This window comes from Ursus americanus, chromosome 8, assembly GCF_024610735.1.
Source record: "Ursus americanus isolate L20-20 chromosome 8, mUrsAme1.1.p, whole genome shotgun sequence".
Taxonomy (NCBI): domain Eukaryota; kingdom Metazoa; phylum Chordata; class Mammalia; order Carnivora; family Ursidae; genus Ursus; species Ursus americanus.
The window spans coordinates 44,552,017-44,564,099 of NC_142134.1; the positions used below are offsets into that span (position 1 = coordinate 44,552,017).

The following is a 12,083-nucleotide window of genomic DNA, read 5'->3' on the forward strand; positions in this document are numbered from 1 at the left end:
ATTGGGTTCTGCCACCAGAGACTGCAAAACTACCAGTGGCCTTTTGCCCCAGCAGCTGCAGTGTTCCAGACGCCTGCTTTTCCAGCATGCCCAGAACCGGCCTCATTTTACCCCTCAGTGGTGCCAGTACCCCTGGGGCAGGGCTTCTTCTACATCCCAGCTCTAAGAGGCCCGGCCTCTGAATCTCTGGCTGCTGAACCTCCCAGCCTCTTCCTTTTGTTCCAGCAGCCCTGGGGGGGGGGTGCTACTTCCTGTAGCTGTTACCTGTTAGAGTCAGTGTGCCCTTCTGCTCCTTCAGCCCTCCCACACCTGGTCTCTATATTACATTCTCTCGGTTGGAATAGCCAGTGTGGCTTCTGTTTTCCTGGCTGAAGCCCACCCGGTACATCAACTCCACTCCCTGTTGCCCAGCCCCACCGCCCCCATTCAGAGTGCCTTGAACTAGCCCTGCGAGATGCGAGGAAGAGGGGTCCCAGGCTCAGAGTGCACGTGAATCTATCCTCACCAGAGTGCCACGGTCCGTGGGCACTTGGCAGGCAAGCCCCAGTGGGTAGCTTGGTGCTCTAGAATTTGTTTCAATCTCAGGGGAAGTACTTTCTTTTTCCTTTTTTAAGATTTTAGTTATTCATTTGCCAAAGAAAGAGAAAAAGAGAAAGAGAGAGCACAAGCAGGGGGAGCGGCAGGCAGAGGGAGAAGTAGGCTCCCCACTGAGCAGGGAGCCCGATGTGGGACTCCATCCCAGGACCCTGGGATCACGACCTGAGCCGAAGGCAGACACTTAACCGACTGAGCCACCCAGGCGTCTCAGGGGAAGTACTTTCCATATATCTTTGGGGAATGAAAAAAAATGTTTCATTCAAAAACATATATATTCAATTTAGAAGAATCCCTATGAAGAATCTTATAAAAGTCCTGGATCTTGTGTTGTTATAATGTTTCTTATGCTTGTACCTGACTTGGAGTCCCCAAAAATCCCAGGAGGGAGGGAGGGTGGGCATACCATCTCCATTTTACCGAGAAGAACCTAAGGGGAGGTTCCCTTTCTCGCCTTCTTCTCACCTAGCCCAACAGGGGCAGAACCCCAGCTCTTTATTTCTTCTCTGTTCTGTCTCCAGGACGTGCGTAATGCTGTGGCTTTGCTTTACTTTTCTATTACTGCCCAACAAATACCACAGGCTCATCGGTTTAAAACAACCCCCGTTTATTAGTTCATTGTTCTGTAGGTCACGTGTCCAGCAGGCCGTGGCTGGACTGTCCGCTCTCGGCATCACAAGACTGTAATCAAGTTGTCAGCCGGCCTGACACAAGGAAAATTTGTTCCCAAGATCGTTCTTGTAATTGGTGGAAGTCAGGCCCTTGCCACTGTGGGACTGAGGTCTCCCTCTCACTGCTGTCAGCTGGGGGCCACTCTCAGCTGCTAGACGCTGTCCTCGTTCCCTGCCTCTCCTTCATCCTCAAGCCAGTCCCGCCCCTTCATTCTCTCTTGTGCTTCTAATCTCTGACTTCCACTTCTGTCACCAGCCCTGAGAAAACTCTCGACTTTTAAAGGGGTTGCGTGATTAGGTTTGGCCCCCCTGGATAATCAGTTGTGTGGCATAATCCAGCGTAATCACAGGAGTAAGATCCACCTAATCCATAATCCTGGGATTCTGCCGGACGTGTACACCAACGACAGGACGTCTGGGCAGCCTCCCGGAGTTCTCCCGTCACAGTGTCGTCTGCGGAATCCTGCGTCAGAACAACCTCAGACGCTCGCTAACAGTGGAGATTCTCAAGTCACACCACAGACCCCGGAACCAGTCTCTGGGCGCACTGGGTCTAGGAATCTGCACTTTACTTCTCCGATGATTCTGATGCTCACTCGGATTTGAGAATCTAGGGGTGCCCGGCCGGCTACATCGGAGGAGCTTATGACTCCTGATCTCACGATTGTGAGTTTGAGCCCTATGTTGGGTGTAGAGATTACTTAAAAATGAAATCTTTTTAAAAACTTGGAGAATCTAAAATCTGAGTTTAGCATTTCGTCAGCTTGGGATACAATCCAGCATGATACCCACTTTGACGGAAGTGAGGGTCAAGTGGACTGTAATGGGTGGGGAGGTGCACCATCCACATGTCTGAGTTATGACCTAGGCACTCATTTCCCAGCCACGGAGAGGGCTGGGTCCGGACAACCCCCGGCTGAGTCCCTCTCCAGGAACTGCCCTCCTGTGAAGGGAGCCGTGGTGCCCAAGGTCATGCCTTCCCTCCGGCAGCAGCCCCCTTCCAGTGACTGGTCCACCAGGAAAACAGACCTACCCCTTCCTTGCTTCAGTTGGGGACATATCACAAGGGTCATCTCGGCTTTGGGTCCCCTCCTCTGCGATGGTCTGAGGCCATTGCTGTAAACGTGGACCCACGTGTCTCTCTGCCCCGCCCTGTGCTCCTCACTATTTCATAGGCTTTCCAGAGCACTCCTCAGGAAACACTGGCTTTCAAATCTCCATCTCAGAGTCTGTTTCCAGAGTCTAACACCGTCTGTTTGAGATCTATAGCTCTACTTCACATTCTGTCCCAAATCTGCTCATTTCTCTCTACCTCCAGTGCCCCCGCTCTCACCCAAGCCACCACCTCTCTGTCTTGGTCATGTCTGTCTGCTGTCATGGCCACTACCCATCCCTCCTCCCTCCCCCAACACATTCCACACTCCACACGGCAACCCCAGACAATTACAACAGCCCTTGTGACTTTGTGTGTTTACAGTCTAATTCCTCCATTGCAATGCAAGCTTGAGGGGGGCAGACACTGTTTTGGGGGGTTGAACTTCTTCACACTTCATCCCCGGCATAGAGCAAATGTCAACGAGAGCTTGCTGAATCAGTTAATAGATGAAAGCACCAACCTCCCACTGATAACCAGGAGACACCATAAGATACTTAAGTACAACAAATTGAGATTAGAAAATGCCCGTTGTGCTTTCTTCCCAGAATTAATGATAGGAAGTCCACAAAGTTGCTTTCATACTGGGATTTTCTTCTGGAAACTTCCCTTAAGTATCTAGGATTTTGGGTTACCCTTGGAAAATGTCAAAAAGAGGAAGACACTTGGGCCTCTAAGTCACGTTGGATCCTAGTATCCGATTGTCATATCTTTTCTTTTTTATAATAGTTACATGCCAGAAAAATATGATATAATAGTCATATCTGAAAAGGAAATCTTATTCTCTCAATGACTAGCAAAACTAGTGGTGTGTTTCTTAGGTGGGATGGAGAAATCATTTATGGATAGATCCAATAGAAGACTCTTCAGAAAGATATGTGAGCCTCCTCTTGCATAATTCTAGAAATTTTAACATAGCTACAATGGGTTTATTTAAAATGGAGTATATCTGGGTTGCCTGGGTGACTTGGTCAGTTAAGTGTTGGACTCTTGATCTCGGTTCAGGTCTTGATCTCAGGGTGGTGGGTTTGGGCCCTGTGTTGGGTTCCACGCTGGGCGTGGAGCCTACTTAATAAATACATACATACATACACAAAATAAAATAAATAAAATGGAGTATATCTGTATAATGTAACTTGCCAAGTGAACTTGCCAAGCAAGAAATGAAAAACACTTAACTCATTCTTACTGATAACTTCCTTTTTGGAAGCATTCTAATCTTAACTGCAGTGCTTAGTCAGGAATGGGGCACATAGTCCCTGAAATTGTCATTCCTGAAACAGGATTTAGGAAAGGACAGTTCTGTGATACAAGTGCAATTTTGAAATGACTATTATTAAGGAAGAAAAAATGTTCTCTGGGTAGTCAGAATGATTCAGACTCCAAAAGTATCACATGATTTATAAGCAGTAATTTGCAGCCTTAGCTTCCTCCAGAGGAATAAATTCTTGAGAATAAATATATATATATATAGTAATTACATATATAATATGTAAAATATATTATAATATATAGTAATTATATATATAATATGTAAAAGCAATGCCAAAAAGTGCATGACATCATCATCAATTTAAAAGCAAAAATTTAGGGGTGCCTGGATGGCTCAGATGGTTAAGCGTCAGCCTTCGGCTCAGGTCATGATCCCAGGGTCCTGGGATCGAGCTCTGCATCGGGCTCCCTGCTCGGCGGGGAGCCTGCTTCTCCCTCTCCCTCTGCCGTTCCCCCTGCTTGTGCTCTCTAGCTCTCTCTGTCAAATAAATAAATAAAATCTTTAAAAATAAATAAATAAAATAAAAGCAAAAATTAAAAAAAAAAGAAAAAAGAAATAAAAGCAAAAATTTGAGAACATGAAGAAAACAACCCCATTCATTGACCATGGCCCTCTTACACGACACACAGAGAATGAAATCCTAGTCTGTGTATTTGGAGCCATCCATCCTGCACAGTGTCCTCGTCAGGTATTACGGCAAGTTACAAAGTAACAAAGACTTGAACCACACATCCTGGTGTCCCATGGGCTGAGTTATTCCTGCCTAGGTGCCAACATCAGACAAAAATGCAGTGCAATTGACTAGACCCAATACCCAAGGAAGAAATTGGAAACATTTTCAGAGAATCGGCTATGTAAATGGGACTTTAGCACCAAGCAGTCATACTGCCCATATTCTCATACTTTCAAGGAATGAGTCATTCCAGTGCATATAAAATAGAACGACCCAACGTATTCTATAACATAACTGGTAGCAAACCCTGACATGACTAGCCCCCAAAATGAAAAATATGAACATGGCATTTCGTCTGGAGAGCCTTTTGGTTTTTATTAGCCAAATGAAGTATGTGTGTGCCCTCTGACTCAGAAATTAACTGCTGAGCATATATCCTGGGGACATTCCCACCCAGGTCCATGAAAAGACATGGTGGGTCCCTGTGGCATGGTGGCGGCAGGAGCTGCAGGCTTGGGCGTGCCTCACTGGAAGAATAAATGGTAAACGTGTGCGATTATTTTGCAGCAAGGAGAAGCAAGAGTTGGACATACTTACAGCAGCATGGGTTGATCTTGAAACCATGGTGCTTAGTGAAAAATTCAAGAAACAGAATAACACCATGCCACTTAAATGAAAAATATACTACACGAAACAATAATGCACATCTTTCAAAAACACAAAATAGAAATAAATATACACTTTAAAAGGGTCGCTTATTGGGGACAACGGGACAGAGATATATGATAAAGAGTATGATAAATGCAGGGCTACATTCTGACTTCCACAGGCCCTGCATCCTTTTGCATTTGTCTGCAGAAAAAAAAAATTAAAGATCATATTTTTAATGATGAGCCCTAAAGCACCATGCTTGCCATCAGAAAGGATGAATACGCACCATTTGCATCGACAGGGATGGAACTGGAGGAGATTATGCTAAGTGAACTAAGTCAAGCAGAGAAAGACAATTATCATATGGTTTCACTTATATGTGGAACATGGGGAATAGCAGGGAGGACATTAGGAAAAGGAAGGGAAAAATGAAGGGGGGGAATCAGAGTGGGGGACGAACCATGAGAGTCTATGGACTCTGGAAAACAAACTGAGGGTTTCAGAGAGGAGAGGGGTGGGGGGATGGCTAGCCCGGTGATGGGTATTAAGGAGGGCACGTATTGCATGGAGCACTGGGTGTTATAGGCAAACGATGAATCATGGAACACTACATCAAAAGCTAATGATGTATTGTATGATGACTAACAAAATAAAAAAAAAATAAAATAAAGCAGCATGCTTACTGTGCCTGATGATAAGCTGGTTGCAGATAAATGAATTAATGAATGAATGAATGAGAGAGAGAGGGGCCTCGCATGACCCAGGAATAATTATGTGCTACAAACTGAGGAGTAGGATTCATTCAGTCCTCTGCCCCTGAGGTCCAAAACTAATTCCCTAGTATTGGGGCAGGTACTGAAATTACACGGCTGCCTCACTGTCCTATGACTGCCCTGTACAGTCCTAGAACTAAGGGGCCTACAAGGAAAATTCTGTATCAAACTCACCACATAGTCATTAAAAAAAAAAAAAAAGCGAATTTAGAATTGAATAACTGTGGCTAGAAGGGGTTACCGCAGGTGACGCAATAAACCTGAACTTCCGATTATAAAGTCTAAGATTCAGTGATACTCTCTGGATTAGTGAGTGAACAACTTGTCACAGGTCATCTGAGGGGAGACTGGAGGGAAAGGAATTGGTAAAACCTCCACGGCCTTCAAAGGCTAAGGAGTAGTACTGAGTGGGAATGCACCAAGCCTAATGGTGTTACTACACATTTGCCTAAAGGCAGGAAGAGGAGAAAATGGGTGAAGCCCAAACTCAAAAGAAAGAAAAAAAAAGACCTTCCCAAAAAAGTAGTTCCTTAGGTGAGAACCCTGATACTCCGGGATATGACTAAGGCTTAAGGGAAAAAAAAAGAAGTTTCCCCAAAAAAGTGCTCCACCTGGAAAATGCTGCGTTAAACAATGTGGAGCAGGTTTTCTTATTATACGATCTGTCACAACCGTTACTCTACACTATCAGATAAATCGCGACTCTCCAAAGGAGCGGGCACAGAAATTGGTGTGTGGCATTTCCCAAAGCACCTTGACAATGGAATCCTTCTGCTGTGATGGCGGCGGCCCTGAGAGCCGAGAGCTCCCCAGGAAGTGTGGTCCAGGTGAATACCTGTCCCTGGTCCACGCAGGTAAATCCATTCACGAGAGTCTGAGCCCAGAGCCTCGGCTGCCGGGGCCCGTCTGTCCTGCCCACCCCAGGGGAGCTGGGCTACCACTTGCAGACAGAGGGACCAGAGGGACGGCGTGGCTCCTTTAGCCTCCAGGTTGTAATGACCGTCCCTGGGGAGTGCTGTGACCACATCGGGCACGAGGGCGAGGCTGTAATGGAGCTTGGTTTATACTTTCCGAATAGTTAGAGATATGGGACACAGGCTTTCATTTATACTTATGCATGAGCCCCTCAAATACTAGGGGTAGTCCGGGCCTGGTGGTTCTCCTAAACAGGATGACCCCCTTGTGCCACATCGCAACTGTCCTTGTGTAACCAGAGTCACAGTCATTCAGGCCCCCAAGCTCCCTCTTCCAGGTGCCAGTCAGCCCCAGGGCGCCGGGGCAGGCCAGCAGGGTATCCGTGCCTCGGGCACTCAGAACCATCGCAGTGTGTGAGTTCTGGGCCCCCCACCTCGGAAGTTCCTCTCTTTTCTGTCCCAGCCCACGCCCCTGCTTTCAGGGAAACACACTCACACACAAAGCCATATATATACTGACACACAGAGAGACACACACAGACAGACACGCACATACGCACACACACAGACATATACACACAGATACAGAGTACGGCTTTCACATGGAAGGCACATTGTATCTAGACTCTGGAAAGCGCTACACTGAGAAGTGCTTCTTTGTCACAAGACAACTTCAGGGAAGACTAGAGCTCTAACCCTACCCATTTACAACCCCTTGATGAAAAGAGATGGAATTATCTGGACTGAGCTTGGAACAACTCAACCAGGATTGAGTTTTTGATAGTTCATACATATGTTTTTGAGACTGAATAACCTAACTTTGGGGAAATGTACTAACATCAGGCCATGATGTGATTATCTATTGAGGCCATAGGGCCAGGCCATTTTCTCCTGTACAGTTTCCCCAGGAAGACGTGAGCATTTCCAACTCTTAATCATCCATGCAAGAGAATAATTGTCTGCAGTAAGTAGGCCGAAGACAGAAGTGAGGAAGAAACTCCCTTTTCTCTCTAGGGATGGGAGACATTTGGCACGAACCCTGAAGCACTTAGAACCTTCAGTAGAGAGTGAGCTGCCCCAGCCTCGGGAAGGGAGGCCCGGGATTAGGCAGGGAGCCGGGGTATTATTAGAGAAACTGAGTCCTTCTGGTCTTTCTCGGCCGTGTCGCACCTCCCTTTCATTATCATGAAATCTTCAGGAAACTATCCTTAAAACAGAGGCATAAGGAGGGAAGAGACAGCAGTGTAAGCAGGGTCCCCTTCACGTTCTCATGGTGGTGAAAATACCGTCAGTTCGCGGTAGAAGACCACCTCAGCCAACAGAAAAGATTCCTGTAAGGGTCAGCCACAGACGAGGTCACGGCAAGAGGAACAGGTGAGAAGACACGCAGGGGTTGGCTCGGAAATCACTAAGGGGCAGCCTGCGAGGGACTGATTTCCGGTAATAATAATCTGAGTTACAACTAAGACAGATCAATTCAGATAATGAAAAAGAGAGCCACGTTGCTTATACCTAATCTTTTTTTTTTTTTTAAAGATTTTATTTATTTATTCGACAGGACAGAGACAGCCAGCGAGAGAGGGAACACAAGCAGGGGGAGTGGGAGAAGAAGAAGCAGGCTCACAGCAGAGGAGCCTGATGTGGGGCTCGATCCCAGAACGCCGGGATCACGCCCTGAGCCGAAGGCAGACGCTTAACCGCTGTGCCACCCAGGTGCCCCAACTGCTTATACCTAATCTTGAGATGCTCCTGCAGTTTGGGGATTAAACTTCGAAAACGTCACCCTGAATCACACATGATGGGTTTTCATCCAGAGCTCGTATCGTACAATTCTTAAACAAGTGGGCGGGCATTTAAAAATTGTGTTCCTGTATTTGAAAAATGGGACAACTTTATACTCCCCAAAGCCGACTTGCCTCAAAGCTATAAAAAGAACCAATCTTTTCAAAAGATACCCACCTAAATTTCTCGTGCTCCTGAGGCATTAAAATAACCAAATGAGATTGTACCGTGCCTGATCAATGACCTTGCTCATGATACTCCTTCCAAAGTGCATTCAGGCTTGCTGCTAATAGCAGCCATGCATCACATGAACCACACAGAAGCCTGGGCGAGGGGTAATTATATCAGGTAATAAAAGTGAGAAATAGCCAACCATTAGACCTGGGAAGCTATTTTTATACAGAGTACAGGATCAGGGTGACATATTTTGGATGGAGCCATCTATGAACAGGCAGCAAAAGGAGGAAAATCTGATTCCAAAGTAAATGATTCCACCACCTAAAACCAAGGAGGACTTAATGCTTGAAGCCAGCCCTGGGGTGGGAAAGGGGCCAGGGACAACCACGCCATACACAGCAACTGACTGGGGGTCCCCAGTAAGTCACTTAGCCTCTCTGGCATTCAGTTTCAGCTGCAAAAGATGAAATTAGAATTAATGCTCTCTTAGTTCCTTACTAGTTCCAGATTTCTCTTTATAAGGTACAGGATTCATTCAATACTTGGGAGGCAAAAAAAGTCAACCCTAAATTGCGTATGATCAGCAGTTCTTTTCCTTTTTTTAATTTTAAGTAATCTCTACACCCAGCATGAGGTTTGAACTCACAACCCCGAGATCAAGAGTCACAGAAAACTTGCTTTATGACAATATCAACTATATGTTATCTCATTTCATCTTCATGACTGTTTCTGGTTTGGGAAGAAAGATATCCTTCCTTAGGAAGAGAAACCAACCCCAGTAGAGAGTAAGGCAATAAAGAATCCCAGATAATCCCTATAAATGAATTTCCCTTATTGACTTTTGCCCAGTTAAATAAATTATTAAGCTAATCGTATGCATTCTTTGTACATTTTCTTTCTTCTTCTGAAGTAGGGGGATAAATAAAAGGAGAAATAAATTTCATAAATTCCACATAGTTGCATAAATATAGCATACTTGCTTTAGAAGTAAGCTAATTGAAACAGAAAAAAAATCAACAAGAATTAAGACCTTCCTTGGGTAAATAAAACTTGTCAAGCCATAATTTAAGTGTGTATTTCATCTTGTGTATGCCAACCAACACTCCAGACAAAGTACTCTCAGCTGCAATAGAAAATGAAGATGTCTTACACCTCACACTTTACGCGTAAACTCTCTATTTAATGATGTTTGGGTTTCTCCCCTTAGATGTGCCAAGGGCTGGGGAAGGCGAATAAAAAGTTTTAAACTCCAGGTTGCTAGGATACATTATCCATTTATTTTGAAGTACAGATCTCCGTTCTTGCTCAGGCTGGGATAAATTATCATTACTAAGAAATCTTTAGAAATACAGTCAGTTCTCAGAGTATTTTCCCCAGAATATTTATTCAAATAGCACTGTTCTAAAAAGGCTCCACGTTCTTATTCTTAGTAACTTGGACGGTGTACAGACAGTCCTATGAGTTAGCATTTGGTAAACCATTTATACCCTAGTGGTAGTTCATCCACCGGAGACGAGAGATTTAGAGATTTTTGGAACTTCAGAGTGAAAATGGAGTTTGGACTTTAGAAGAGTGGGGTGAAGTGAACGGAATTTTTTCCAATATTTATTTTTAGTGTCCTTTCAGATCTAAAGTCATTTTGTCTGGGAACATAATGATTGAATTATGATTAGTTTAGTGCATTTACCAAATTATCATGTGTGTCTTTTATTTTAAAGTATAATTTATTTAGAGATTTTCAAAAATGTTACTTGAGGGTTTTCAACATTCCAAATTGTTCCTACAGGTGGAGCTATATATGGCCAAACGGAAAGAAATCCAGCACCTTTAGGTTTTGTTAAAAGCAAGCCAAAATCTACAGAGAAGAGAGGAAAGAAGCATGTTAGAGCCTTGCTGGATGCAGGTGCTATACAGAGGTGATCTCACAGATTATCTCATAGACTCCTTGAGAGGTGGGACTGTTGGCCCATTTTACAGGTGAGGAAGGTGGGGCTTAGAGCAGTCTAGCAGGTCACGCAGCTAGTAAGTGGTAGAAATGGGTTGGAACTCAGTCTACTGGACTCCACCGACTGCTTCTTGTCTCCCATCGCTCAATGACTGTGGGGGCCCATTAGCCACCGGGGGCCTGTGGAAAGAACGCGTTTGTCCACTACCCTCATGCATCATCTAAGGAGTTGAAATGCCATTAGTCCTTTTCTGCCTCCACTGCCACAATGGCACCCGTGAAAAAAAACTGTGGGGGCAGAAAAAGAAGCACGTTCTGAAGTTCACGCTTGATCACATTCACCCTGTAGAAGGGGGAATCATGGTTGCTGCCAATTTTGAAGAATTTTGAGGGGAAGGAATCAAAGTGAATGGAAAAGCTGGAAATCTTGGTGGGGGGTTGTATACATTGAAAGGAGCAAGAGCAAGATGACCATACTTCTTTTCTTAAATTTTTAAATTTTTTAAAGATTTTATTTATTTATTTGAGAGAGAGAACAAATGGAAGAAAGAGGCAGAGGGAGAGGGAGAAGCAGACTCCCCACTGAGCAGGGAGCCCGATGTGGGGCTCCGTCCCAGGACCCTGGGATCATGACCTGAGCCGAAGGCAGACCCTTAACCGACTGAGCCACCCAGGGGCCCCAAGATTACCATAACTCCTGACGTGACTTTTTCTAAATAGTATTTGAAGTATCTCACCAAAAAATACTTGAAGAAGAATAATCCACATGCTTGTTTGCACACAGTTGCTAACAGGCAAGAGAGTTGCCAATTACATTACCTCTAGATTAACAAGGATGAAGAAGAGGAGGAAGATAGGATTAAAACTCGTTTGCCTGGCATGTTTTGCATGAGTTCTTAAACAAAACTTGGGAACAAAACCAAACAAACCAAAAGTGCCATTAACCCCTCACCATGTATCAGTGAGCTCCTACCATGTGATTCTGATTCTGGGATTCTCTAACACAAAGGGCTCATTAGTGCAGGACAGTTGCCCCCCATGAAGAGGGTAGGCTCCCTAGGCAGGCCGCTCAGGATATTGTCTCCAGGGTAGCCCTGCTCAGGCAGGGATGAAGGCCATCACAAGTCCAGCCCCTGCTAGCAGTTGGGGGCTGGCTGTTGCGTTCAAGAAATGTCATAGCCGTTTCACTATGTCATAGTCACTAGAAAAAGCATAGTAATGTGGTTCCAGGAAAGTGATTCTAATTTCCCACTCTACTATTTGAAAATGTCACCTCACTCCTGATGTCAGGAGTGGGCCCATGACACACACCTGGCCAGTCATAATCCCGTTTCCCAGGACACAATGGGAGATCCAGAAGTGGACAATGACCCAAGTAGAGCCAGAGATTTTTCCTGAGTCTGATACGTAGGTAATGGGAAAAAGAAATTCCAAGTTGGGAGGCTGTGACATTTTGGCTGCCTGTAGCCATCTTCCC

The 12,083-nt window shown here is 45.1% G+C and overlaps 1 pseudogene; it reads left to right on the forward strand.

Annotated features, from left to right (window-relative positions):
• Positions 1–10,874: 10,874 nt before the first annotated feature.
• LOC123804013 (large ribosomal subunit protein eL22 pseudogene) lies at positions 10,875–11,506 on the forward strand (annotated as a pseudogene).
• The last annotated feature ends 577 nt before the right edge of the window (positions 11,507–12,083 follow it).